The 27,425-nt window shown below is 41.8% G+C and overlaps 1 long non-coding RNA gene across 3 annotated transcripts in view; it reads right to left on the bottom strand.

Moving 5' to 3' along the window:
• Positions 1–6,642: 6,642 nt before the first annotated feature.
• Positions 6,643–27,425, bottom strand: part of LOC309805741 — a 42,423-nt gene continuing 21,640 nt past the window's right edge. Inside the window, exons 3-7 of one of the 3 annotated variants that reach the window (XR_014294291.1) lie at positions 17,501–17,565; positions 13,191–13,381; positions 8,915–9,105; positions 8,566–8,774; positions 6,643–8,163 (exon numbers count right to left, since the gene is read on the bottom strand). This is a non-coding gene — a long non-coding RNA (uncharacterized lncRNA). The remainder of the gene's footprint in view (positions 8,164–8,565; positions 8,775–8,914; positions 9,106–13,190; positions 13,382–17,500; positions 17,566–27,425) is intronic. The other 2 variants (XR_014294292.1, XR_014294293.1) reach the window with 2 other exon arrangements.

Genomic DNA, 27,425 nt, shown 5'->3' with positions numbered 1-27,425 from the left:
TCTGACTCTAGATTTGCCTATTCTGGATCTTATATATATATATATATCATACAATATTGGCCTTTTCTGCCTGATTTTTTCCTCAGCATGTTTTCAAGGTTCATCCACGTTGCAGCATGTGTCAGAACTTCCTTCCTTTTTGTGACTATTATTCTCATCTTATGTACAGGTAACACTTTATCCATTCATCCACTGATGGACATTTGGAATGTTTCACCTTTTAGCTATTTTAAATAGTACTGCAACCAGCATTCATGTACATGTATTTCAGCATCTGTTTCAGTAAAGGCAGGAGTGGAATAGTTGGGTCATAGGCTAATTCTATGTTTAACTTTCTGAGGAACTACCAACATCTTACCTGCAAGTGGCTGCACCATTTCACATTCCCACCAGCAGTGTACAGGGTTCTAATTTCTCCATATCCTTGACATTTCTTTTCTGATTTTTTTATTCTACTCATCCTGGTGGTTGCAAAGTGGTTATCTCATTGTGGTTTTGACTTGCATTTCCCTGATGATTAGTGGTGAATATTTTCATGTCTTTATTGGCTATTAGTATGTTATCCTTGGATAAATGTCTATTTAACTCCTTGGCCCGTTTTTTAATTGAGTTGTTTGCATTTTTGTGACTGACATGTTAGGCTTTTTAATGTGCTCTGGATAATGAAACCTTATCACATTTATGATTTGCAAATACGTTCTCCTACTCTGTAGGGATGTCCTTCCGGTATCCTGTGATGCACGAGAGATTTTAATTTTGATGATGTCCAGTTTATTTTTTCTTGTGTTCCTTGTGCCTTTGGTGTCATATTAAGAAATCATTATGAAATCCAAGTTCACAGATTTATCCCTGTGTTTCCGTCATTCACTGGGTTACCCAGGATAGCCTGCGGGGTGGGGATGGGATTCTCAGCAGACACTTTCAACTCCAACTCCTGGGACTGGAAAGAAGCTCCTGGTAAAGCAGGTGTCCCTAGGTAAATTTTTAATGCGAAAGCCTGTGAAGTTTAAGGTATATCACTCTTTTAAATGGTAATCATCCATTCCTATGGGAACATACTTTACTTTCATATTTTCATAATTAAGCTATCAATGTTAATTTTGTTTTGTTTTGTTTTGCGGTACACAGGGCCTCTCACTGCTGTGGCCTCTCCCGTTGCGGAGCACAGGCTCCAGATGCTCAGGCTCAGTGGCCATGGCTCACGGGCCTAGCCTCTCCGCGGCATGTGGGATCTTCCCAGACCGGGTCACGAACCCGCGTCCCCTGCATCGGCAGGCGGACTCTCAACCACTGCGCCACCAGGGAAGCCCCCAACATAAGTTTTTAATCCTTGATCATTTTAAGCTAATTTTAAGTTGGGGTTTTCTAAACCCCAACATTGTTTAGAAAAACACTGCTACTACTAAACATTTGTTCTTATTTGTAAAGCTTAGAAGTGAGATTTGTGAAGTTCTAAGAAACACTGATTGTAGAAAAAAGGGATTTTATGAAGACACTATAGCCATTTGTGGAGGACTGACATCACGGTGATACTGCTCTCTCCTTTCTTACAACATGCTTTACCTTTCCATTTATTTAGTTTGATGTCATTCAATATAATCCTACATTTTTTTACATTAGGTTCAATCTTTCATTAGACTTATTTTGACACGAGTGTCATTTCTACTTTTGGACACATTATCTTTTAAATTAAATCTTCAACCTCTTTTCCATAGTGATTAGAAATGTAATGACTTTTTTTTTTTGGTCTGTGTTGGGCCTTCATTGCTGTGCGGGCTTTCTCTAGTTGCGGTGAGCAGTGGCTACTCTTCATTGTGGTGCGCGGGCTTCTCATTATGGTGGCTTCTCTTGTTGCAGAGCACGGGCTCTAGGCACGCGGGCTTCAGTGGTTGTGGCACGTGGGCTCAGTAGTTGTGGCTTATGTGCTCTAGAGCTCAGGCTCAGTAATTGTGGTGCACGGGCTTAGTTGCTCCGTGGCATGTGGTATCTTCCCGGGCCAGGACTTGAACCCGTGTCCCTTGCATTAGCAGGCAGATTCTTAACCACTGCACCACCAGGGAAGCCCATGACGTTTATTTTTATATTGAGTTTGCATCCAGAAAACCTGTTAATCTTTTTTTTCCCTATGGTTCCCTTATATACTTTTGAAGTTCTATATACACAATTGTTTCAGCTATGAAACAAGATAAGTTACTTTTTTCTTGCTTTATAATTCTTGTACCTATTTCTCATGACACCGGCTAGGATATCCAGTAGACTGCTGATGGGGGCAGGACTATGGGTATTCTTGGTTTGTGTATAATTTTATTAGACAAGTGACCTTTTGCCAATTGACAGTTCTCATCTATTCCTTACTAACCAATATCTCAGAAACAGAGGCCTGATTGAAATACAGAGGCATTGATTTGGGATTTGTTAGGACTTCAGCCTGGGAGATGCAGATTCAAGAAGTGCTTGAAGGACTTCCCTGGTGGTGCAGTGGTTAAGCATCCACCTGCCAATGCAGGGGACACGGGTTCGAGCCCTACTCTGGGAAGATCCTACATGCCACAGAGCAACTAAGCCTGTGTGCCACAACTACTGAGCCTGTGCTCTACAGCCCACAAGCCACAACTACTGAGCCCGCATGCCACAACTACTGAAGCCCGTGTACCTAGAGGCCATGCTCCACAACAAGCCACCGCAATGAGAAGCCCGCACACCGCAACAAAGAGTAGCCCCTGCTCGCTGCAACTAGAGAAAGACCGCGTGTAGCAATGAAGACAACGCAGCCATAAACAAACAAACTTTTTTTTTTTTTTTAAAGCCTCTGCACTCCCAATGCTGGGGGCTCAGGTTTGATCCCTGGTCAGGGAACTAGATGCCACATGCATGCCACAACTAAGGACCCAGTGAGCCACAACTAAGACCCAGCACACCCAAATAAATACTTTTTTAAAAAAGGCAAAACTACAAGGCCACACTTAGTTACATAAGTTGTTTGTAAAAAATTATAATTAGGTCCGGCAAGAAGTAAGGGTGCTTGTTAAGCAAGGATGTGTTGGGGTCTGAAATTGTTACACAGTTCCAAAGGGGGACCTTGAGAACATAAGGTCTCAGATTGGTGTACTGTGTTCTGAATAAAACTGGTCGTGTTCTTGGGTCTGGTCATGTTCAAAAAAGTTCAAGTTAACAGTGGAGGAGGGACCTATCCAAGACCAGATCCTCGATAGTTGCCTGACCCCATTTTTGTATGCCTGAACTATTCCCTTATAATTACAACTTGCCTTCATCATAAATTATTAATTAGTCATTCATAAATGTTGAATAGTATAAAATGTTTTTCCACATCTATTGAGAAAACTTGAGATAGTGTGGGTTTTTTTTATATGGGTTATGGTGCTACTGTGGTGAGTTATATTAATTGACATCATAGTATTTTACTAAAACACACATGAAGAAAAATGCAAAAAGTATACATTTGACAGAAATATTATGATTTAAGCATCCATGACATCACAAACCAGACAATGTACATGTGACATCCCACTTGGGTTGGTGCCCTGTCAGAAGCCCCACCCTGCTCACAGCCACCAATATCACACTTTTTAAAAAAATTGCATTAATTAGTTCAGGGAAGAAATCTTCACTCTTTTTTTTTCTGTGACCCACACCACATAGCTTGCAGGATCTTAGTTCCCCAACTACGGGTAGAACCCAGGCCCTCAGCAGTAAAAGTGCAGAGTCTTGACCACCGGACTGCCAGGGAATTCCCACCATACAATATGACTGACTCTATAAATGCTGTATATTACATCCCTGTGACTGACTGACTTTAAAAGGACTGGAAGTTTGTTTCATCTCCCTCACCTATTTCACTCATTCTCCTTACTACCCTCCATTCTGACGACCACTTGTTTCTCTGTATCTGTGAGTCTATTTCTGTTTTGTTATGACTCTCCATGTTTTGTTTTTTTCATTCCACATGAGTGAAACCACACAGCATTTGCCTTTCTCTGCCTGAGTTATTTCACTTAGAATACCCTCTAGTGCCATATATATTGTGCCAAATGCTAAAATTTCATTCTTTTCTATGACTGAGTACTATTCCATTGTACATACATGCACCATCTTCTTTATCCACACTTCTGTTGAGACATTGAGGTTGCCTCTGTACCTTGGCCATTGTAAATAATGCTGCAATGAACATAGGGGTGCATATGTATTTTTGAATTACTGTTTTCATTTTCTTCAAAAAATACCCAGAAGTGGGATTGCTGGATCGTACAGTAGTTCTATTTTTATTTTAAGAAACTCCACGTTGGGCTTCCCTGGTGGCACAGTGGTTGAGAGTCTGCCTGCCGATGCAGGGGACACAGGTTCGTGCCCCGGTCCGGGAAGATCCCACATATCGCGAAGTGGCTAGGCTCGTGAGCCATGGCCACTGAGCCTGCGTGTCCAGAGCCTGTGCTCCGCAACGGGAGAGGCCACAACAGTGAGAGGCCCGCATACCGAAAAGAAAAAAAAAAAAAAAAGAAACTCCATGTTGTTTTCCATAATGGCTGCAGCAACTGATATTCCCAGCAACAGTGCACTAGATAACACTTTTCTCCAAATGCTTCACAACACTTGTTATTGGTGGTCTTTTTGATAATAGCCATTCTGACAGGTGTCATTGACAGGTGTTATCTCACTGTGGTTATGATGTGCATCTCCCTGATTAGTGATGTTGAGCAGCTTTTCATGTGTCTGTTGGCCATCTGTATGTCTTCTTTGGAAAAATGTCTATTTCGGTCTTGTACACATTTTTTAAGTGGGTTTTTTTTTTGTTCATATTGAGTTGTACAAAGTCTTTACATATATATGTGTGTGTGTGTGCATATGTATGTGTGTGTGTGTGTGTGTGTGTGTATATATATATATATATATATATATATATATATATATATATATATATATATGGTGTGAGAAAAAAGTCCAGTTTGATTCTCTTACATGTAGGTTCCAGTTTTCCCAACACTATTTATTGAAGAGGCTGTCTTTGCCCCATTGTATATTCTTGCGTCTTTTTTCCTACATTAATTGACCTTACATTGTATTTATTTCTGAGCTCTCTATTCCATTCCATTTATGTATGTGTCTATTTTTCTGTCAGTATGGTTATTGACCTGGGTCCTTGGACTCTCTAATCAACAGAAATTGAAACGAGGCCAGACGAGAAATTCAGGCAAGGCTTTATGGGGACTCACACTGTTCATCAAATATATGTGTTGTTGGAGCTCTTCCATATGGGCAGAGCCATAAGTCAGAAAACTGTGCTAGAACTCAGGGCCAGTAGGCTGCCATGCATCTCTGTCTCCTGATAGTACAGAAGACCCAAGAATCATGGCTTCCTTGGGGACTTCCCTGGCGGTCCAGTGGTTAAGACTCCATGCTTCCACTGAAGGGGGCAAGTGTTCAATCCCTGGTCAGGGAACTAAGATCCTGTATGCCAAGTGGTGCAGCCAAAAAAATAATAGTAATGATATTGGTTTGGCCAAAAAGTTCGTTCAGTTAGTGAATACATTGTTCAATAAAATTCTTGGTGAAAATGAAAAATGCGATACTTTCTATTTTTACTTAAAACCCAACGAACTTTTTGGCCAAAACAATAATAAAATTTAAAAACAGAATCATGGCTTCCTCACTTCTGCTTTCCAGACCTCATGCATCTTCCTCTTCTCAAGAACTTTAACTCAGAACTACTAACAGAAGGACTCCGGATATAGTTTCCCACCTTACCCAAGATGACAACACAGTTCAGCAGAACAATCTGGACAGGAGCTTTCATCTTCACACCACCAGGTCGCTCTTATTTTTTTTTTTTTACTTTTTTTGGGGGACGGGGCGGGGCGGGTGGTGGCCACAGCATGTGGGATCCTAGTTCCCCGACCAGGGACCGAACCCACACCCCCTGCATTGGAAGCTCGGGTCTTAACCATTGGATTGCCAGGGAAGTTCCTCAGGTTGCTCTTCTTAACTCAATGTATTGTGTTCAATTTGCAACCAAGATCATGGACATGAACAGAGGTCAGATTATGAACATAATCAGATAAGCCTGTCATCTTCCATGACCTTCCACAATTACTAATTTCTGGGAGGAACACATATACGGTATCTGCTAGCAACAAACAACTTAGAAGACACACCTTTCAGTAATGAAGACTCAAGGAGAGGGTAAATATTGATTCAGGAGATTCTAGTATCTCTTAACAGTGGACAAGGAAAGATATTTAATTAATGCCAGCCTCATATTATGATCACATATTAGGTACATAATGGAACATAATGGAAAGTAAGAATCAAAAATCTGTTCATCGGGCTTCCCTGGTGGCGCAGTGGTTGAGAGTCTGCCTGCCGATGCAGGGGACACGGGTTCGTGCCCCGGTCTGGGAAGATCCCACATGCCGCGGAGCAGCTGGGCCCGTGAGCCATGGCTGCTGAGCCTGCGTGTCTGGAGCCTGTGCTCCGCAACGGGAGAGGCCACAACAGTGAGAGGCCCGTGTACCGCAAAAAAAAAAAAAAAAAATCTGTTCATCAAAAATGAAAGAAATCACAAGTTGCACATGAAAAAAATCACAAACCAAAAGCCATTTAGCACCCCTGATATCAAAGACATTCTAATGGAAATGAGACAAGTTTTATGTGATTGTACAATAATATGAACTCAGAGATAACAAAATGTAAGTGGTAGAGACGAACATGAAGGGATACTTACATGTTCAGATCAGCAACATGAAGTACAAATTAATATACTGAGATCAGTATTGAGGATAAGACACTTACAAAGGAAAAAAATTTTTCCAACATTTTTTCCATTCATAAGGTTGCTCAGTAATTCCCTGGTGGTCCAGTGCTTAGGACTCTGTGCTTCCACTGCAGGGGGCCTGGGTTCAATCCCTGGTTGAGGAATTAAGATCCCACAAGCCATGTGGTGTAAAAAAAAAATTTCTTGACACTGTTTTGCTCCCACTTCTAAGTTTTAAGAAAGAATTATGGCTTTCCCACTATTCTTGGATTCAAGTTTTCCCACAGTGTGTGTCTTCATGTGTCTTTGCAGGGATATGAGATAACAGTAGGCTTTATCACACTGCTGACATTCACACGGTTTCTTTTTACTGTGTGTTTTCATGTGTCCTTTCAGAGATATGGGATATTTGAAGGCTTTCCCACACTGCTGACACTGATGGGGTTTGTCATCACTGTGAGTAATCATGTGTCCTCGCAGAGATCTCTGAAGCCTGAAGACTTCTCCACAATGCTGACACTGATAGGGCTTCTCTTCACTGTGTGTTCTCATATGTTCTCGAAGGGATGAGGGAGTAATGAACGCTTTCCCACATTCTGTACATTCATAGGGTTTTATTCCACTGTGTCTTTTTATGTGCCTTCTAATGTACCTGGGACAATGGAAGGCTTTTCCACATTCATTACACACACGAGAAGGCTTCTCCCTAGTGTGCATTCCCATGTGTCCTTGCAGGGATTTGCAATATGGGAAGGCTTTCCCACACTGCTTACATTCATAGGGTTTCTCTCCAGTGTGCACTCTCACACGTTCTCAAAACTGTGTGCTGCAAGTGAAGGCTTTCCCACCTTCTTTACATTCATAGGGTTTCTCTCCAGTGTGAGTTTTCACATGCCGTGCAATCTGGGAATAATAACTGAAGGATTTCCCACGTACTTCACACACGTGGATTTCCGTCCATAATGACCTCTATTACGTCGCTGAAAAGATGGCAGGCAGGTGAGAACTTTTCCAGACTTCTCACACTCCAAAGGCTGTTGACTACTGCCACTCTTCACGCACCTCTTAGATGCTCTCCCAGCATCCTGATGTTTATCACGTTTCTCTACAATGTCTGTTTCCCCAGGAGGATTTAGGCACGAGACAGAGCTGCAGGCTTGCCCACATCCTTCACATGGGTAAGGTTTGTGTCCAGGGTGAGATCTTTGCTGATTCCTCTGGAAAGAACGATCCCTGAAGGTTTTTCCACACTTAGTGCATTTATAGGGCTGAACTGCTTATAGGGCTGAACTGCAGTGGGATAACCCTTATGCACAGTAAGATTTGTAATCTGGTTCAGGGTTTCTCCACATTGATTATCTTCTTTACCTTCACACAGACTCTCCACCAAATGATTTCTGTTCAAAATGGGAAGCACACTATTAGGGATTAATACTTATCAGTAATTTACTAATTAATGATTTACCGATGATTGTGAGTATTTGTGTTGACTAAGTGTTTGCCATTGGCATGTTTCCAGCATGCTTTTCAACTGTTACAAAGTGCAACAAATTTAATACTCTAGCTGAGGGATCAAATAGAACTGTAACTTTCAGTATTTTCCAGATGAGGTTTCCTGACCATTGTTTCCTACTGAATTATGTTTCAGATGCTTAATATCGACATCACATTTATGAAAGTACTGTCTTGTGAAAATACTCTGAATACACAATTGTTTAACTAAGTTTCTATTCAATTTCAAGTGAGTCTAACACTCTGGGCACCCACCCCACCACCACCCCCGTGGGAATGCCACTCACCTCAAATGCCTCTCCTGGGTTACATGCTGATCACGCATGTTATGAAATGCCCAGTTTTCTCCAAAAACAGACTAGGAATCATTTCTTCTGAATCTTACTATTTTCTCTTCACTGCATAGTTCATTCTCCAAAATATCCCACTGAGGACTTGATCCACTGGTTTTAACTTGAGGGCAAGAACCTGCAACAATTGGTAGCATAACTAAATCCTTGGGGAAGAAATGGTGGGGAAAGGAAAGAAAAGAGACCATATGTAGATGTCTTTCCACAGACTGATTCAAAAATGTAAAACTAACTTTATAAGGAAGGATGGTCATGTGCAACATTGTGGTTTATAAGAAATACATACATAGGGCTTCCCTGGTGGCGCAGTGGTTGACAGTCCGCCTGCCGATGCAGGGGACACGGGTTCTTGCCCTGGTCCGGGAAGATCCCACATGCCGTGGAGCGGCTGGGCCCGTGAGCCATGGCCGCTGAGACTGCACGTCTGGAGCCTGTGCTCCGCAGCAGGAGAGGCCACAACAGTGAGAGGCCTGCGTACTGCAAAAAAAAAAAAAAAAAAAGCTACAAGCTGACATGTCTTCACACCCACCAAGATGGATATAAAGACAGAGAAACAAGTGCTGGCGAGGACACGAGGAACTTGGAACCCTCACCCAGTGCTGGAGGGAAGGTAAGATGGTGAAGCCACTTTGGAAGACAGTCTGGTAGTTCCTCAAAATGATGAACACTGAGTCACCAATTTCACCCTAGGTATCTATCTACTTGAGAGAGGCGAAAGCAAACACCAACATGAAAGCTAATAGACAGGGATTTTCCTGGTGGCGCAGTGGTTAAGAATCCGCCTTCCAATGCAGGGGACACGGGTCTGATCCCTGGTCCATGAAGATCCCACATGCCACGGAGCAACTAAGCCCGTGCACCACAGCTACTGAGCCTGTGCTCTAGAGCCCGTGAACCACAACTACTGAGCCCACATGACACAACTACTGAAGCTGCCACAATGAGAAGCCCACGCACCGCAACAAAGAGTAGCCCCCACTCACCGCAACTTGCAAAAGCCTGCGCGCAGCAACAAAGACCCAGTACAGCCAAAAATAAATAAATTTATTTAAAAAAATTTTTTTAAAGGATGCATATATGTATATGTATAACTGATTCACTTTGCTGTACACCTGAAACTAACATAACATTGTAAATCAACTATACTCCAACAAAGATTTTTTTAAAAATTAAAAGATAATGAGCAGAATAAAAACAAAGAAACAAACAAAAACCACAGAACTTGGGCACATAAAAGACAATGTGAATTGCATAAGGAGCAAAATTACAGATGTTTCAGAGATCCAGCCGGTTAAGGAGATATTAACAAACCAATTATTAAGCATGTGCATGTCCCCACAAGGCAAAACTGCTTGCCAGCAACTGAAATACCAGCCTTGGGAATCTATACATCATCTGCTTTGTAGTTCCTTCCTATTATTCAACAGGGAACTGCTCCTCTTTAGTGAATAGATATCTGTGTACACCGCTGGGCTGCTTTGGGTCAAGATGTGATTGACGATTGACCATGAGAGCTTTCAGGGTATGTAGAACTAGAAAATATATTTTAAAAAATCTGCCCAATGGGCTTCTCTGGTGGCGCAGTGGTCGAGAATCTGCCTGCCGATGCAGGGGACATGGGTTCGTGCCCTGGTCCGGGAAGATCCCACATGCCGCGGAGCAGCTGGGCCCGTGAGCCATGGCCACTGAGCCTGCGCGTCCGGAGCCTGTGCTCTGCAACGGGAGAGGCCACAACAGTGAGAGGCCCGTGTACCACAAAAAAAAACAAAAAAAAAAATCTGCCCAATGCATTGGAGCAGAAGTGCTGGTTTCTATTTAAAACGTGTTTTTCTGCTCTATATACAGGGATGGGAGCAAAAGATGTCTTAATATGTCACGTGTCACGTGCTGGAGACAAGCAGCTTGGTAAATGGCTGTTTATCTTCTCTTCTGTGTTTTTAGTATTGGGTGACTGAGGTTTTCTGAGTGGTTTATCATAAAACCACACTTCAAGTCTTGTTTCTGCTCAGAGAGTCTTTTCAAATATCCAAATGTATTTCTCATCCTGAGCTCTTGGTAATAATAGATATAGAAAGCTCTCTAATGATGATCAGTAGAACATGCTTGATTTTTTAAAATCATTAATAGAAGATCAATGATGTGGTTTTACCAGGAAAAAAATACAGGCAGACCTCAGAGACATCAGTTTTTACTCCAGAACACCCAGATAAAGTGAATATCAAAATTAAGGGAGTTACACAATTTTTTTTGTTTCCTGGTGCATAAAGTCATGTTCACACTATAGGGTAGTCTACTAAGTGTGCAAGAGCATTGTGACTAAAACCTTGTCTGTACCTTAATTTTTTAAAAGAGTTTACTGCTAAACAATTAGTTTAGCCATTAGCAAGCAAATGCTCTTGGGAAAAAATGGCACCCAAAGACTCTGGATGCTGGGTTGCTACATACCTGCAATCTGTAAAAATCAAAGTATTTGCAAAGTGCAATAGTTGTAACAAGATAAAACATGTGCCTATATTCATAGCTCAAATGACTGTCTATGTCTACCCAAAAAGAATATTAAGATAATCACAGATGGGAGGGAGATGCAAGAGGGAAGAGATATGGGGATATATGTATATGTATAGCTGATTCACTTTGTTATAAAGCAGAAACTAAAAAACACCATTGTAAAGCAATTATACTCCAATAAAGATGTTAAAAAAAAAAGATAATCACAGAATCAGATTTTTAGTACATTTCCAGAATGCAAACTCATAAATATAAATCTCAGTGTACTCTGATCATTAGAAACAAGCAGTTGAAAAGTAAATGTTTAAAATTTTATAAACATAGACTTTTAAAACTACTTGGGGGAATTTCCTGATGGTCCAGTGATTAGGACTCTGTGCTTCCACTGCAGGGGGCACAGCTTCGACCCCTGGTCAAGGAACTAAGATCCCACAAGCCGCATAGCGCAGGCAAAAAAAATCCTACTTGGTATTAAAACTAATTTTCTTTCGAGATGCTCAACTTTGCTAATTATTAGAGAAATGCAAATCAAAACTACAATGAGGTACCACCTCACACTGGTCAGAATGGCCATCGTTAAAAAGTCTACAAATAACAAATGGTGGAGAGGGTTTGGACAAAAGGGAACCCTCCTACACTGTTGATGCGAATGTAAATTGGTGCAGTCACTATGGAGAATAGTACAGAGGTTCCTTAAAAAACTGAAAATAGAGCTACTGTTATGATCCAGCAATCCCACTCCTGGGCATATATCTGGAGAAAACCATAATTTAAAAAGATACATGCACCCCAGTGTTCATTGCAGCACTATTTACGATAGCCAGGACATAGAAGCAACCCAGATGTCCATTGACAGATGAATGCATAAAAAGATACACACACACACACACACACACACACACGTATACTACTCAGCCATAAAAAAGAATGAAATAATACAATTTGCAGCAACCCGAATGGACCTAGAGATTAGCATACTATGTGAAGTAAGTCAGACAGAGACAGACTAATATCATATGATATCACTTATATGTGGAAACTAAAAAAAATGATACAAGTGAACTTATTTACAAAACAGAAACAGATTCACAGACTTAGAAAACAAATTTATGGTTACCAAGGGGGAAAGGTGGGGGGAGGGATAAATTAGGAGTTGGGGATTAACAGATACTACTATATATAAAACAGATAATCAACAAGGACCTACTGTATAGCACAGGGAACTCTACTCAATTTTCTGTAATAACCTAAATGAGAAAAAAATCTGAAAAAAAAAATATATATATGTATAACTGAATCACTTTGCTGTACACCTGAAATTAATACAACATTGTAAATCAACTATACTCCAATATAAAATGAAAATTTTAAAAAAGAAATGCTGAACACCAGTGGGTTATCAGTAAAAACCAATATACCATCACAAGGAGATCCCGTTTCAGACACTTGAGATGGACAAAATTAAGGTGGATTCTCCAAGTGCTGGAAATGGCGTGGAATAAACACTCGACTCCAACCCAACATCCACACTTCCTAGTATTTTAAAAACATCCATAATCTACAACCTGGCAATTTTTGCCCACAAGTAAAAAATTGGTGATACATTTGACCCAGGAGACAAAAAGGAGTGTAACAGCATTGGTGACAGATCAAAAATTAACATGAGACAGGACTTCCCAGGTGGCGCAGGGGTTAAGAATCCGCCTTCCAATGCAGGGGACAAGGGTTTGATCCCTGGTGGGGGAACTAATATCCCAAACTAAGATCCCACATGCCTGGGGGCAATTAAGCCTGCGCCCCACAGCTAGAGAAGCCTGCGTGCCGCATCAAAGAGCCTTGCAGGCCAAAACAAAAAATTTCTAAATTTAAAAAATAATAAATAAATAAATTAACATGAGACAACCATGAGCAAAATCCACAAGGACTGGATGGAGGAGTTAACCGGGGGACCCCTTTCCTCTGACTGCAGCACGTGTGAAACAGACTGTAACTGAGAGCCACACAGAAGCCTTCCATGTGATGACACTGGTGTAGCACTGCTCATATTCACTTACCGCAAATTCAGCAGAAGCAAAATCAAATAAAACACTGCTCGGGGACTTCCCTGGTGGCCCAGTGGTTGAGAGTCCACCTGCCGATGCAGGGGACATGGGTTCGTGCCCCGGTCCGGGAAGATCCCACATGCCGCGGAGTGGCTGGGCCCGTGAGCCATGGCCATTGAGCCTGCGCGTCCAGAGACTGTGCTCTGCAACGGGAGAGGCCACAACAGTGAGAGGCCCGTGTACCGCAAAAAAAAAAAAAAAAAAAAAAAAAGAGTTGCCATATAAGCCAGCAATCCCACTCATGGTCATATATCTAGACAAAACTGTAATTCAAAAAGATACACACACCCCTATGTTCATAGCAGCACTATTTACAATAGCCAAGGCATGGAAACAACCTAAATGTCTATCGACAGATGACTAGATAAAGAAGATGTGGTATATACATACAATGGAATATTACTCAGCCATAAAAAAGAATGAAATAATGCGATTTGCAGCAACATGGATGGCCCTAGAGGTTATCATACTAAGTGAAGTAAGCCAGAAAGAGAAAGACAAATACCATATGATATCACTTATATGTGGAATCTAAAATACGACACAGGGAATTCCCTGGTGCTCCAGTGGTTAGGATTCCATGCTCTCACTGCCGAGGACCCGGGTTCAATCCCTGGTCAGAGAACTAAGATCCCACAAGCCTTGCGGTGCAGCCAAAAATAAAAAAATAAAATAAAGTAAAATACAACACAAATGAACTTACCTACGAAACAGAAACAGACTCACAGACATAAAGAACAGACTGTGGTTGCCAAGGGAAGGGGGTGGAGGTGGGAAGGAGTGGAAGTTGGGGTTAGCAGATGCAAACTATTATATATAGGATGCATAAACAAGGTCCTACTGTCTAGCACAGGGAACTATATTCAATATCCTGTGATAAACCATAATGGAAAAGAATATGAAGAAGAGTATATATATACTTATAACTGAATCACTTTGCTGTACAGCAGAAATTAACAACTCTACTTCAATTAAAAAAATAATAATAATAATAATAAAATAGAGTAGCCAATTCACCATCTGTGCCTTCTAAAAAGGCAGAGTTAAGTGGAGGATCATTTTGGTGGTTAGAGAATGAGTCAGGTGTCACGCCTGAATATTGTTTCGAAGTTTTCTCGAAGCCCTCACAGTAATCTGCAATTGATTCCTCTGGTCTTTGTCTACATTGCTGAATCTTTGACCAGTCTAAAGCTTTGGGGAAAAGCCCTGGGATAAGTCTGAGTAATTTACCAGCCAACTGCCTGCATTCAGCTCCAGTCTGCGGGCTACGTAGATGGAAATTCTCTAAAGGCGTCTTTCAGCTTGCTTTCTCTATCCACTCCTGTGCTTTACTTTCAGAAACTAACAGCTATATTAATTGATATAGATCTGCAAAGCTGGGCTCATAGGTTCGGATGGTTAACTCAAACTCCTTAGCAAATCCCGGTGGATCTTGACTAGGTTTAGGAAATTCCTTAGCTAAAGCTCTGAGTTCTGCTCTGGGCCAAGGGTGTGCACCTAAGCACCAAGGACAGTTCACCTCTCCCTGTAACAGGTTTCTCCATAAAGGGAGCTACGATTGCTTCTGATTTTCTGTCTTCCTTTGCTGGGAAAGGGGAAGCAGCAGGAGGCGAGGTTGATGGGAGGGAGGGAGGGAGGGAGGGGGAGGGGGGGAGAGAGAGAGAGAATGAGAGAGAGAGAGAGAGAGACCCTTGGGATCAGGCATTTCAGATAAAAGAGGGAGAGACAGAGTTAAGGCTAGTGGCTTTTTAAATTCCAATATACACCTCAGCTATCTGGGGCCAGTATCCCGGGCTTTCTCATCCTGAGTCTCCTCAGGGTGCATCATTGGAGGGTGGGGGGTGGCTGCAGAGGCTGACAGCTTGCTGGGGGACATCCTGTCTCCACCTTGAGTTCCCTCGGGGCTCACCTTCGGGGGTGGCTGTCATGTGATGGCCGCACGTCCTTTGTTTACTGATAGGGCAGGCAGCATTTTAATTTTTTTTATTTTTATTTTTATTTTTATTTTTTGGCTGCCCCGCAGGGCTTTGGGATCTTAGTTCCCCGAACAGGGATTGAACCCCGGCCCCCCAGCAGTGAAAGCACCGAGTCCTAACCACTGGACCACCAGGGAATTCCCAGCAAGTAGCATTTTTAATTCACAAAGAGTTGAAAACAAGACCTCCTGCCAACCCAGAAAACCTCTCTCACAAATGTAGAAAAGAAAGAAAACAGATATAGAGTCATAGGTGTAGAAAACAAACTTATGGTTACCAGCAGGGAAAAGGGGGGAGGGATCATTTGGGAGATTGGGATTGACATACACACACTATTATATATAAAACAGATAACTAATAAGGACCTACTGTATAGCACAGGGAACTCCGCTCAATATTCTGTAATGACCTATATGGAAAAAGAATCTAAAAAAGAGTGGATATATGTATAACTTATTCACTTTGCTGTACAGCAGAAACTAACACAGCGCTGTGAATCAACTATACTCCAATAAAAAAATTTTTTTAAAAACTTTTATTATTGACAGCACTAAGCCAAAATGTGAGGCACATCGCAGGCAATCCGCTAAGAGGTTGCAAAAACAGAAAAACATTTCGTCCCCTTTTGGAGCTAAATTGATGCAACTCATGAATACCTGTTCTCAAGATAAGCCATAACCAGTCCTCAGGTGAGAGACCCCGACAGCATCGGTCACGCTTAGTTCAAATTCACTTCTCCTGGTAATTGGGTGACCGTCCGTGTTAATTAACTGACTTTATTCAAAGGCAAAACCCACTTTTACCTTTAGGACAGGAGGGAGTTTTGCACAGAGAGGCACGGGCTCCCCTGACAACTGCATTTCAGGGAGAAGGCTCTCAGGTCCTCCCGAAAGACTCCCGGGTGGTAAAGCTGGCAAGAGCCTTATTTAGTTTTTAAAAAGGTTTATTTACATTTCAAAGGATAGAGAAAGAAATTTACCCCACCACACATTCTCTAAAGAAAATGCTCTACCAAAAGGAGGAGGGATAAATCTCTTTCCTTATTTTCAACAGGGAGAGTTAGGGCTCTTGTTCTCAATTTGATTTGCCCTTACATCTGTAGAAAAACAAACAAACAAAAAAACCAATGGTTAAGTTTCAAGGGACCAGAATTAAAGATTTTAGAAGCTCTTCCAAACCAAGACTGGAATCAAAACTGGGAGGGACGGAGCCTGTGCTCCGCAACGGGAGAGGCCACAACAGTGAGAGGCCCGCGTACCGCAAAAAAAAAAAAAAAAAAAAACTGGGAGGGGGTGACCTAATATGGTGAAGAAAATATTGGAAAACTGGATATTGTTTCATGCTTAAAATCGCCTTTGAAATATTATGGAGAAGTACAATACGTGGCACTCAGAAAAGAATGCACTAAATGTTGTACGCTACGTTTAATCATTTTAAGTTAAAAAAATCGTGTTCAGATTGTGAATGAAAAATGTTGCCTGCCATAGCAGCAAACAAAGGGTGCTGTGGCCGTAAAGCCATCAGCCACTACCAGCCCTACCCCGCCGCCCCCGAGCCCCAACAGTGAGCCAGGAGGGAACTCAGGATGGAGACAAGGGGCTGCTGCCCGCCAAGTCCTCGGTCACTGCAGCCACCCCCAAAAATGGTGCACCCTGGGGGCGGGGGGCGGGGGTGGGACTCAGGATAAGAAAGAACAAGATACTGGTCCTAGGGGCTTCCCTGGTGGCGCAGTGGTTGGGAGTCCGCCTGCCGATGCAGGGGACACGGATTCGGGCCCCGGTCCAGGAAAATCCCACATGCCGTGGAGCGGCTGGACCCGTGAGCCATGGCCGCTGAGCCTGTGCGTCCAGAGCCTGTGCTCCCCAACTGGAGAGGCCACAACAGCGAGAGGCCCGCGTACCACAAAAAAAAAAAAAAAAAAAAAAAAAAAAAGATACTGGTCCTAGACAGTCAAGGTGCACAGCAAAGGAATGATTTCAATGAGCCCAGACTCTTGCATCTTCACATAACCAGAAAAGTGCTAAATTCATTAACTTGAGATGTCTGGATTTCTTTTTTTTTTCCCCCTTTTAATGTGTTTTTTTATATTTTGGCCACACGGAGTGGCATGCAGGATGCTTCCCGGACCAGGGATCGAACCCAGGCCTTTGCAGTGAAAAGTCCAAATCCTAACCACTAGGCCACCAGGGAACTCCCTGGTTTTCTTTAATTAACAGTAATCTTTTTGCTGTTCCAACTACTTGGGTTTTGTTGCAAAAATTCTCTGTACCCTGGTTTCTCCCTTACCTCTTTGGAGCAGTTCCTCAGAGCGATCTGAGAAGCTGTCTTCTGGGCTTGAGTCCTCAGAACATCTGCCAAATAAAACATAATTCTCAACATTTAGGTTGTGCATTTTTTTTCAGTCTCTAAGCTTAAGGAATAAATAATAAACGGGCACCGTAGACTGGGCACCCACACTTATGAACAGACTGAGGCAACTCCTGGTCTTTTGAGGGTGCCCCACTCTGACTGCTACTCCCCCAGCCCCCAGCGGTCACCACCACCCTGAATTTTGTGGTAATTCTTCATAACTTGTATCATCTATTATTTATTACTAAGCAGGGTTGGGTGTAATTCTGCTGCCTTTGAAATTTCAGAAACTATTCCTGGAATTACCCTGAAAAGCCTTTCCTGTGGTGTGTATGTGTCTATGTGTTCTTACCAGGCTCTGTTCAACCGAGTGTGCGGTTTCTTTTCTTTTTTTTTAAAATTAATTAATTTTATTTTTGGCTGTGTTGGGACTTCGTAGCTGCGCCCAGGCTTTCTCTAGTTGCAGCAAGCCGGGGGCTACTGTTCCTTGTGCTGCGCAGGCTTCTCACTGCGGTGGCTTCTCTTGTTGCGGAGCACGGGCTGTAGACGCACGGGCTTCAGTAGTTGTGGCGCGCCAGCTCAGTAGTTGTGGCGTGCGGGCTTCAGTAGTTGTGGCGCCTGGGCTTAGCTGCTCCGTGGCATGTGGGATCTTCCCGGACCAGGGCTCGAACCCGTGTCCCCTGCATTGGCAGGCGGAGTCTCAACCACTGCGCCACCAGGGAAGTCCCTGTGTACAGTTTCTTAAGCTCACCTAGTGTTTCTCTCAGAGAAAACTGCACCCAAACAAATGTGAAATTCATGTTATGCTCAATTCACTCCCTTATATGGAAGTCATCTTGTAACCCATCTGTGCTCAAAACGCAGGTGTTCAGGCAGCCCTGACAGTGCCTGTCCTGGACTAAGAATGTTGCCTGCCCCATCAGTAAACAAAGGATGTTGGGGCTGGCCAACCAGCAGCCCCTGCAGCCGCCCTCAGCAGTGCAACCTGGGGCGATTCAGGATGGAGAAGAGCAGGATACTGGCCCTAGATGGTTAAGGTGCATAGGAGAGGAATTATTTCAATCCGCCCAGACTAAAACAGAATAGAGGGACTTCCCTGGTGGTCCAGTGGGTAAGACTCCACGCTCCCAAGGCAGGGGGCCAGGGTTCCATCCCTGGTCGGGGAACTAGATCCCGCGTGCCGCAACTAAGCGTTCGCATGCCTCAGTGAAGACCCGGCACAGCCAAAATTAAAACACGCACACGGACGCGCACACACACACACACAACAAGTACAGTATTGCAAAACTAGCATAGCATATTAAAAAAAAGAATAAAATAACAGGGACCTACTCTATAGCACAGAACTATACTAAATATCTTGTAATAACCTATAATGGAAAAGAATCTGAAAAAGAATATAGACATAGATATATATGTATAACTGTATCACTTTGCTGTATACCTGAAACTAACACAACACTGTAAATCAGCTATACTTAAATTAATAAAGTTCAGAAAATAAAAATAAGCCCAGACTCCGCATCTCCCCTTACCTAGAAAAGCGCTAAATTCACTAACTTAAAAGATGTCTGGTTCCCTTTAATTAGCTGTTCTGACTACCTGGGGGTTTTTTTGTTTTGCAAAAACTCATATGGGACTTCCCTGGTGGTCCAGTGGTTAAGACTCCGCCCTCCCAATACAGGGGGCCAGGGTTCCATCCCTGGTCGGGGAACTAGATCCCATATGCATGCTACAACTAAGAGTCCGCCTGCCACAACTAAGGAGCCTGTCTGCTGCAACTAAGACCCGGCGCAACCAGATAAATAAACTACATAAAATAAAATAAAAAACAAACTCATATATATTCTGGCCCCTCCGTTATCTCTTTGGAGCAGTCCCTCAGACCTATCTGAAAGGCATAATTCTCAACTTTTAGGTTGTACATGCATTCCTTCTCAATTGACAGTGCATATTTACTATTTATATCTAAGTCAAAATTGAAGGCAATGTCACATCCCTAAATACTTCCAATTAGTTTTCCCCAACAAACTAATACATCTAGTGATCAAGACAGTGTTGTATTGCCGTAAAGATAGTTGAATTGGGCTTCCCTGGTGGCGCAGTGGTTGGGAATCTGCCTGCCAATGCAGGGGACACGGGTTCGAGCCCTGGTCCGGGAAGATCCCACATGCCGCGGAGCAGCTAAGCCCGGGCGCCACAACTACTGAGCCTGCGCTCTAGAGCCTGCAAGCCACAACTACTGAGCCCGCATCCCACAACTACTGAAGCCCGCGCATCTAGAGCCCGTGCTCTGCAACGAGAAGCCACCGAAATGGAAAGACCACACACTGCAACAAGGAGTACCCCCTGCTCACCACAACTAGAGAAAGCCCAAGCAGAGCAATGAAGACCCAATGCAGCCAAAAATAAATAAAATAAATAAATTTATTAAAAAAAATTTTTTTAAGATAGTTGAATTGATGGATGAAATGGAATTTAAAAATCCAGTGGTAGACCCTACATGTATGTTCAATTAATTTTGCCAAAAGGCAATACAAGGTAGAAATCGTTCTGCAACACCTGGAAATCCATATAAAAATAAACTCTAATCCTAATTTCACACTATAAACAAAAATTATTTTGAGATGAATTATAGATCAAAATGTAAGTGCTGAAGTACAAAGCTTTTTATTTATTGAAGTATAGTTGGTTTACAATGTTGTGAGTTTCCGGTGTACAGCAAAGTGATTCAGTTATACATGTATCTATCTATCTATACATGTATATATTCTTTTTCAGATTCTTTTCCATATAGAGTATTACAAGATATTAAATATAGTTCCCTGTGCTATACAGTAGGACTTTTAAATTTATTTTATATATAGTAGTATCTGTTAATCCCAAAGTCCTAATTAATCTCTCCCCACCTTCCCCTCTGATAACCATGTTTGTTTTCTATGTCTGTGAGTCTGTTCCTGTTTTGTAAATAAGTTCATTTCTGGCTTACTTAGTATGATCATCTCTAGGTCCATGGATGTTGCTGCAAATGGCATTATTTCATTCTTTTTTTATGGCTGAGTAGTATTCCATTTTATATATGTAGCATTTCTTTATCCATTCATCTGTCAGTGGACATTTAGATTGTTTCCATGTCTTAGCTATTGTAAATAGTGCTGCTATAATGTAAATAGTGCTGCTATGAACATAGGGGTACATGTATCTTTTTGTTTTAATAGATCTTTACTGGAGTATAATTGCTTCACAATACTGTGTTAGTTTCTGTTGCACAACAAAGCAAATCAGCCATATGCATACACATGTCCCCACATCCCCTCCCTCTTGAGCCTCCGTGCCACCCTCCCTATCCCACCCCTCTAGGTCATCGCAAAGCTCAGAGCCGATCTCCCTGTGCTATGCGGCTGCTTCCCACTAGCTATCTATTTTACGTTCAGTAGTGTATATATGTTGATGCTACTCTCACTTCGCCCCAGCTTGGCCCTCCCACCCCATGTCCTCAAGTCCATTCTCTCTGTCTACCTCTTTATTCCTGCCATGTCACTAGGTACATCAGTTCCAATTTTTTCTCCCTAGATTCCATATATATGCGTTAGCATACGGTATTTGTTTTTCTCTGACTTACTTCACTCTGTATGACCCTCTAGGTCCATCCAGCTCACCACAAATGACTAAATTTCATTTCTTTTTATGGCTGAGTAATATTCCATTGTATATACGTGCCACATCCTCTTTATCCATGCATCTGTTGATGGACATTCAGGTTGGTTCCAGGTCCGGGCTATTGTAAACAGAGCTGCTGTGAACATTGGGGTGCGTGTCGCTTTCTGAATTATGGTCTTCTCAGCGTATACGCCCAGTAGTGGGAGTGCTGGGTCACACGGTAGTTCTGTTTGTAGTTAGTTGTTGTTGTTGTAGTTGTTGTTGTGGTACGCGGGCCTCTCACTGTTGTGGCCTCTCCAGCTGCGGAGCACAGGCTCCGGACACGCAGGCTCAGCAGCCATGGCTCATGGGCCCAGCCGCTCCGCGGCGTGTGGGATCTTCCCGGACCGGGGCACGAACCTGTGTCCCCTGCATCAGCAGGCAGACTCTCAACCACTGCGCCACCAGGGAAGCCCCTATTTTTAGTTTTTTAAGGAACCTCCATACTGTTCTCCATAGGGGCTGTATCAATTTACATTCCCACCAACAGTGCAAGAGGGTTCCCTTCTCACCACACCCTTTCCAGTATTTACTATTTCGAGATTTTTGGATAATAGCCATTCTAACCAGTGTGAGGTGATACCTCATCGCAGTTTTGATTTGCATTTCCCTAGTGATAAGTGATCTTGAGCATCTTTTCATGTGCCTCTTGGCCATCTGTATGTCTTTCTTGGTGAAATGTCTATTTAGGTCTTCCCCCAATTTTTTAACTGGATTTTTTTGATATTGAGCTCCATGAGCTGTTTGTATATTTTGGAAATTACTCCTTTGTCTGTTGTTTCATTTGCAAATATTTTCTCCCATTCTGAGGGTTGTCTTTTTGTCTTGTTTATGGTTTCCTTTGCTGTGCAAAAGGTTTTAAGTCCCATTTGTTTATTTTTGTTTTTATTTCCATTATTCTAGGAGGTGGGTCAAAAAAGATCTTGCTGTGGTTTATGTCAAAGAGTGTTTTTCCTATGTTTTCCTCTAAGAGTTTTATAGTGTCTGGTCTTACATTTAAGTCTTTAATCCATTTGGAGTTTATTTTTGTGTATGGTGTTAGGTAGTGTTCTAATCTCATTCTTTTACATGTAGCTGTTCAGTTTCCCCAGCAGCACTTATTGAAGAGGCTGTCTTTTCTCCATTGTATGTTCTTGACTCCTTTGTCATAAATTAGGTGCCCATATGTGCATGGGTCTATCTCTGGCATTCTATCCTGTACCATTGATCTATATTTCTGTTTTTGAGCCAGTACCATACTGTCTTAATTACTGTAGCTTTGTGGTATAGTTTGAGGTCAGGGAGCCTGATTCCTCCAACTCCGTTTTTCTTTCCCAAGATTGCTTTGGCTATTCAGGGTCTTTTGTGTTGCCATACGAATTGTAAGATTTTTGTTCTAATTCTGTTAAAAATGCCATTGGTAGTTTGATAGGAATTGCACTGAATCTGTAGATTGCTTTGGGTACTACAGTCATTTTCACAATATTGATTCTTCCAATCCAAAAACATGGTATATTTCTCCATTTGCTTATGTCATCTTTGATTTCCTTCACCAGTGTATTATAGTTTTCTGAGTATGAGTCTTTCACCTCCTTAGGCAGGTTTATTCCTAGGTATTTTATTCTTTTTCTTGCAATGGTAAATGGGAGTGTTTCCTTGATTTCTCTTTCTGATTTTTCATTGTTGGTGTATAGGAATGCCAGAGATTTCTGTGCATTAATTTTGTATCCTGCAACCTTACCAAATTCATGGATTAGTTCTAGTAGTTTTCTGGTGGCATCTTTATGATTTTCTATGTACACTATCATGTCATCAGCAAACAGTGACAGTTTTACTTCTTCTTTTCCAATTTGTATTCCTTTTATTTCTTTTTCTTCTCTGACTGCTGTGGCTAGGACTTCCAAAACTATGTTGAATAAGAGTGGCAAGGGTGGACATCCTTTTCTTGTTCCTGATCTTAGTGGAAATGCTTTCAGTTTCTCACCATTGAGTATGATGCTTGCTGTGGGTTTATCATATATGGCCTTTATTATGTTGAGGTAGGTTCCCTCTATGCCCATTTTCTGGAGAGTTTTTATCATAAATGGGTGTTGTATTTTGTCAAAAGCTTTTTCTGCATCTGTTGAAATGATCATATGGTTTTTATTCCTTAATTTGTTAATGTGATGTATCACATCGATTGATTTGCACATATTGAAGAATCCTTGCATCCCTGGGATAAACCCCAGTTGATCATAGTGTATGATCCTTTTGATGTGCTGTTGGATTCTGTTTGCTAGTATTTTGTTCAGCATTTTTGCATCTACGTTCATCAGTGATACTGGTCTGTAATTTTCTTTTTTGTGATATCTTTTTTTTGGTTTTGGTATCAGGGTGATGGTGGCTTCGTAGAATGAATTTGAGAGTGTTTCTCCCTCTGCAAGTTTTTGGAAGAGTTTGAGAAGGATCGGTGTTAGCTCCTCTCTAAATGTTTGATAGAATTTGCCTGTGAAGCCATCTGGTCCTGGACTTTTGTTTGTTGGAAGGTTTCTAATTATGGCCTCAATTTCATTACTTGTGATAGGTCTGTTTATATTTTCTAATTCTTTCCTGGTTCAGTCTTGGAAAATTGTACCTTTCCAAGAATTTGTCCATTTCTTCGTGGTTGTCCATTTTATTGGCATATAGTTGTTTGTAATAGTCTCTTATAATCCTTTGTATTTCTGCAGTGTCCGTTGTGATTTCTCCTTTTTCAGTTCTGATTTTATTGATTTGCATCCTCTCCCTTTTTATCTTGATGAGTCTAGCTAAGGGTTTATCAATTTTGTTTTTCTCAAAGAACCAGCTTTTAGTTTTATTGATCTTTGCTATTGTTTTCTTCATTTCATTTATTTCTGCTCTGATCTTTATGATTGCTTTCCTTCTGCTGATTTTGGGTTTTCTTTGTTCTTCTTTCTCTAGTTGTTTTAAGAGTAGGGTTAGATTGTTTGAGATTTTTCTTGTTTCTTGAGGTGAGATTGAATTGCTATAAACTTCCCTCTTAGAACTGCTTTTGCTGCGTCCCATAGGTTCTGGGTCATCATGTTTTCACTGTCATTTGTTTCTATGTATTTTTTAATTTTTTTCTTTGATATCTTCAGTGATCTCTTGGTTATTTAGTAGCACACTGTTTAGCCTCCATGTATTTGTGTTTTTTACAGTATTTTTTCCTGTAATTGATTTCCAATCTCATAGTGTTGTGGTCAGAAAAGATGCTTGATATGATTTCAATTTTCTTAAATTTTCCAAGGCTTGATTTGTGACCCAAGATGTGATCTATCCTGGAGAATGTTCTGTGTGCCCTTGAGAAGAAAGTGTATTCTGCCACTTTTGGGTGGAATGTTCTATAAATATCAATTAGACCTATCTGGTCTATTGTGTCATTTAAAGCTTGTGTTTCCTTGTTTATTTTCTGTTTGGATGATCTGTCTATTTGTGTAAGTGGGGTGTTAAAGTCCCCTACTATTAATGTGTTACTGTCGATTTCTCCTTTCATGTTGTTAGCATTTGCCTTATGTATTGAGGAGCTCCTTTATTGGGTGCATAAACATTTATGGTTCTTATGTCTTCTTCTTTGATCCTTTGATAATTATGTAGTGTCCCTCCTTATCTCTTGTAACAGTCTTTATTTTAAAGTCTATTTTATCTGATACGAGTATTGCTACTCTAGCTTTCTTTTGATTTCCATTTGCATGGAATATCTTTTTCCATCCCTTCACTTTCAGTCTGTATGTGTCCCTAGCTCTGAAGTGGGTCTCTTTGTAGACAGCATATATATGGGTCTTGTTTTGTATCCATTCAGCCAGTCTGTGTTTTTTGTTTGGGGCATTTAATCCATTTACATTCAAGGTTATTATCGATATGTATGTTCCTATTACCATTTTATTAATTGTTTTGGGTTTGTTTGTTTATTTATTTAATTTATGTATCTTTGGCTGCATTGGGTCTTCTTTGTTGTGTGCGGGCTTTCTCTAGTTGCAGCAACTTCTTCGTTGTGGTACATGGGCTTCTCATGGTCGTGGCTTCTCTTGTTGCAGAGCACGGGCTCTAGGCATGCAGACTTCAGTCGTTGTTGCGCACAGGCTCAGTAGTTATGGCACACGGGCTTAGTTGCTCCATGGCATGTGGGATCTTCCCGGACCAGGGCTCAAACCTGTGTCCCCTGCATTGGCAGGCAGATTCTTAACCATTGCGCCACCAGGGAAGTCCCTTTGGGTATGTTCTTGTGGGTCCTTTTCTCCTCGTGTTTCCTGCCTAGAGAAGTTTCTTTAGCATTTGTTGTAAAGCTGGTTTGGTGGTGCTGAATTCTCTTAGCTTTTGCTTGTCTGAAAAGCTTTTGATTTCTCCATCGAATCTGAATGAGATCCTTGCTGGTAGAGTAACCTTGGTTGTAGGTTTTCCTCTTTCATCACTTTAAGTATATCCTGCCACTCCCTTCTGGCCTGCAGAGTTTCTGCTGAAAAATCAGCTGATAACATTATGGGGATTCCTTTGTATGTTATTTTTTGTTTTTCCCTCGCTGCTTTTAATACTTTTTCTTTGAATTTAATTTTTGTTAGTTTGAATAATATGTGCTTTGGTGTGTTTTTCCTAGGGTTTATCCTGTATGGGACTCTGTGCTTCCTGGACTTGGGTGACTATTTCCTTTCCCATGTTAAGGAATGTATATATACATTCTTTTTCCTATTCTTTTCTATTATGGTTTATCACAGGACATTGTTACTGCTGTACATTGAATATAGATCCCTGTGTTGTATAGTAAGACCTGTTGTTTATCCATTCTATGTATTATAGACTGCATCTGCTAATCCCAAACTCCCAGTCCAGCCCTTCCCTATCCCCTCTCCCCCTTGGCAACCACAGGTCTGTTCTCTATGTCTGCGAGTCTGTTTCTAGTTCGTAGGTAAGTACATCTCTGTCCTGTTTTAGATTCAACATATGAGTGACATCATTGGGTATTTCCTTCTCTTTCAGACTTACTTCACTTAGTATGAGAATCTCTAGGTCCATCCATGTTGCTGCAAATGGCATTATTTCATTCTTTTTTATGGTCAAGTAGTATTCCATTGTATATGTGTACCACATCTTTATCTGTTCATCTGTCAATGGAAGATGCAGTAATAGTACAGAGACCTCTCGTGTGTTTTTTCTGCAGCTTCCCCCAGCGGTAACATCTTATGTAACTACAGTGTGGTGTCAAAACCAAGAGATTGGCTTTGGTACAATACAAAGGCCTTATTCAGATTTCGCCAGTTTCACATGCACACATTTGTGTGTGTGTTTACATGTGTGGAGTCCTGTGCCATTTTACCACATGTGTAGGTTCTTGCACCTGCCACCAAAATCAGGTCACACTGCTGTTTTTTGTTTGTTTTTAATTTTTATTTATTTATTTGGTTGTGTTGGGTCTTCGTTGCTGCGCGCAGGCTTTCTCTAGTTGCAGTGAGTGGGGGCTACTCTTTGCTGTGGTTCGTGGGCTTCTCACTGCATTGGTTTCTCTTGTTGCGGAGCTTGGGCTTTAGGCGTGCGGGCTTCAGTAGTTGTGGCACATGGGCTCAGTAGTTGTAGCTCATGGGCTCTAGAGCGCAGGCTCAGTAGTTGTGGTGCATGGGCTTAGGTGCTCCGTGGCATGTGGGATCTTCCCAGACCAGGGCTCGAACCCATGTCCCAGCACTGGCAGGTGGATTCTTAACCACTGTGCCACCAGGGAAGTCCCCACACTGCTGTTTGTCACTACATAGATCCCTCTTTAAAAAAAAAAAAAATTATTTATTTATCTATTTTGGCTGAGCCAGGTCTTCATTGCAGCACGTGGGATCTTCGCAGCAGCATGTGTACTCTTAGTTGCAGCCTGCGGACTTCTTCATCATGGCATGTGAACTCTTAGTTGCAGCATGCATGCGGGTTCTAGTTCTCCGACCAGGGATCAAACCCAGGTCCCCTGCATTGGGAGCCTGGCGTCTTACCCACTGGACCACCAGGGAAGTCCCTATAGATACGTTTTTTTTTTTTTTGAAGATGTTGGGGGTAGGAGTTTATTAATTAATTAATTTATTTTTGCTGTGTTGCGTCTTCGTTTCTATGCAAGGGCTTTCTCTAGTTGTGGCAAGCAGGGGCCACTCTTTTTTTTTGTTGTTTTGCGGTACACGGGCCTCTCACTGTTGCA

Source organism: Mesoplodon mirus, assembly GCF_964341445.2.
Source record: "Mesoplodon mirus genome assembly, chromosome: 5".
NCBI classification, from domain to species: domain Eukaryota; kingdom Metazoa; phylum Chordata; class Mammalia; order Artiodactyla; family Ziphiidae; genus Mesoplodon; species Mesoplodon mirus.
Note: the sequence above shows the minus strand (reverse complement) of the source record. Positions and strands in the feature narration are given on the sequence as shown.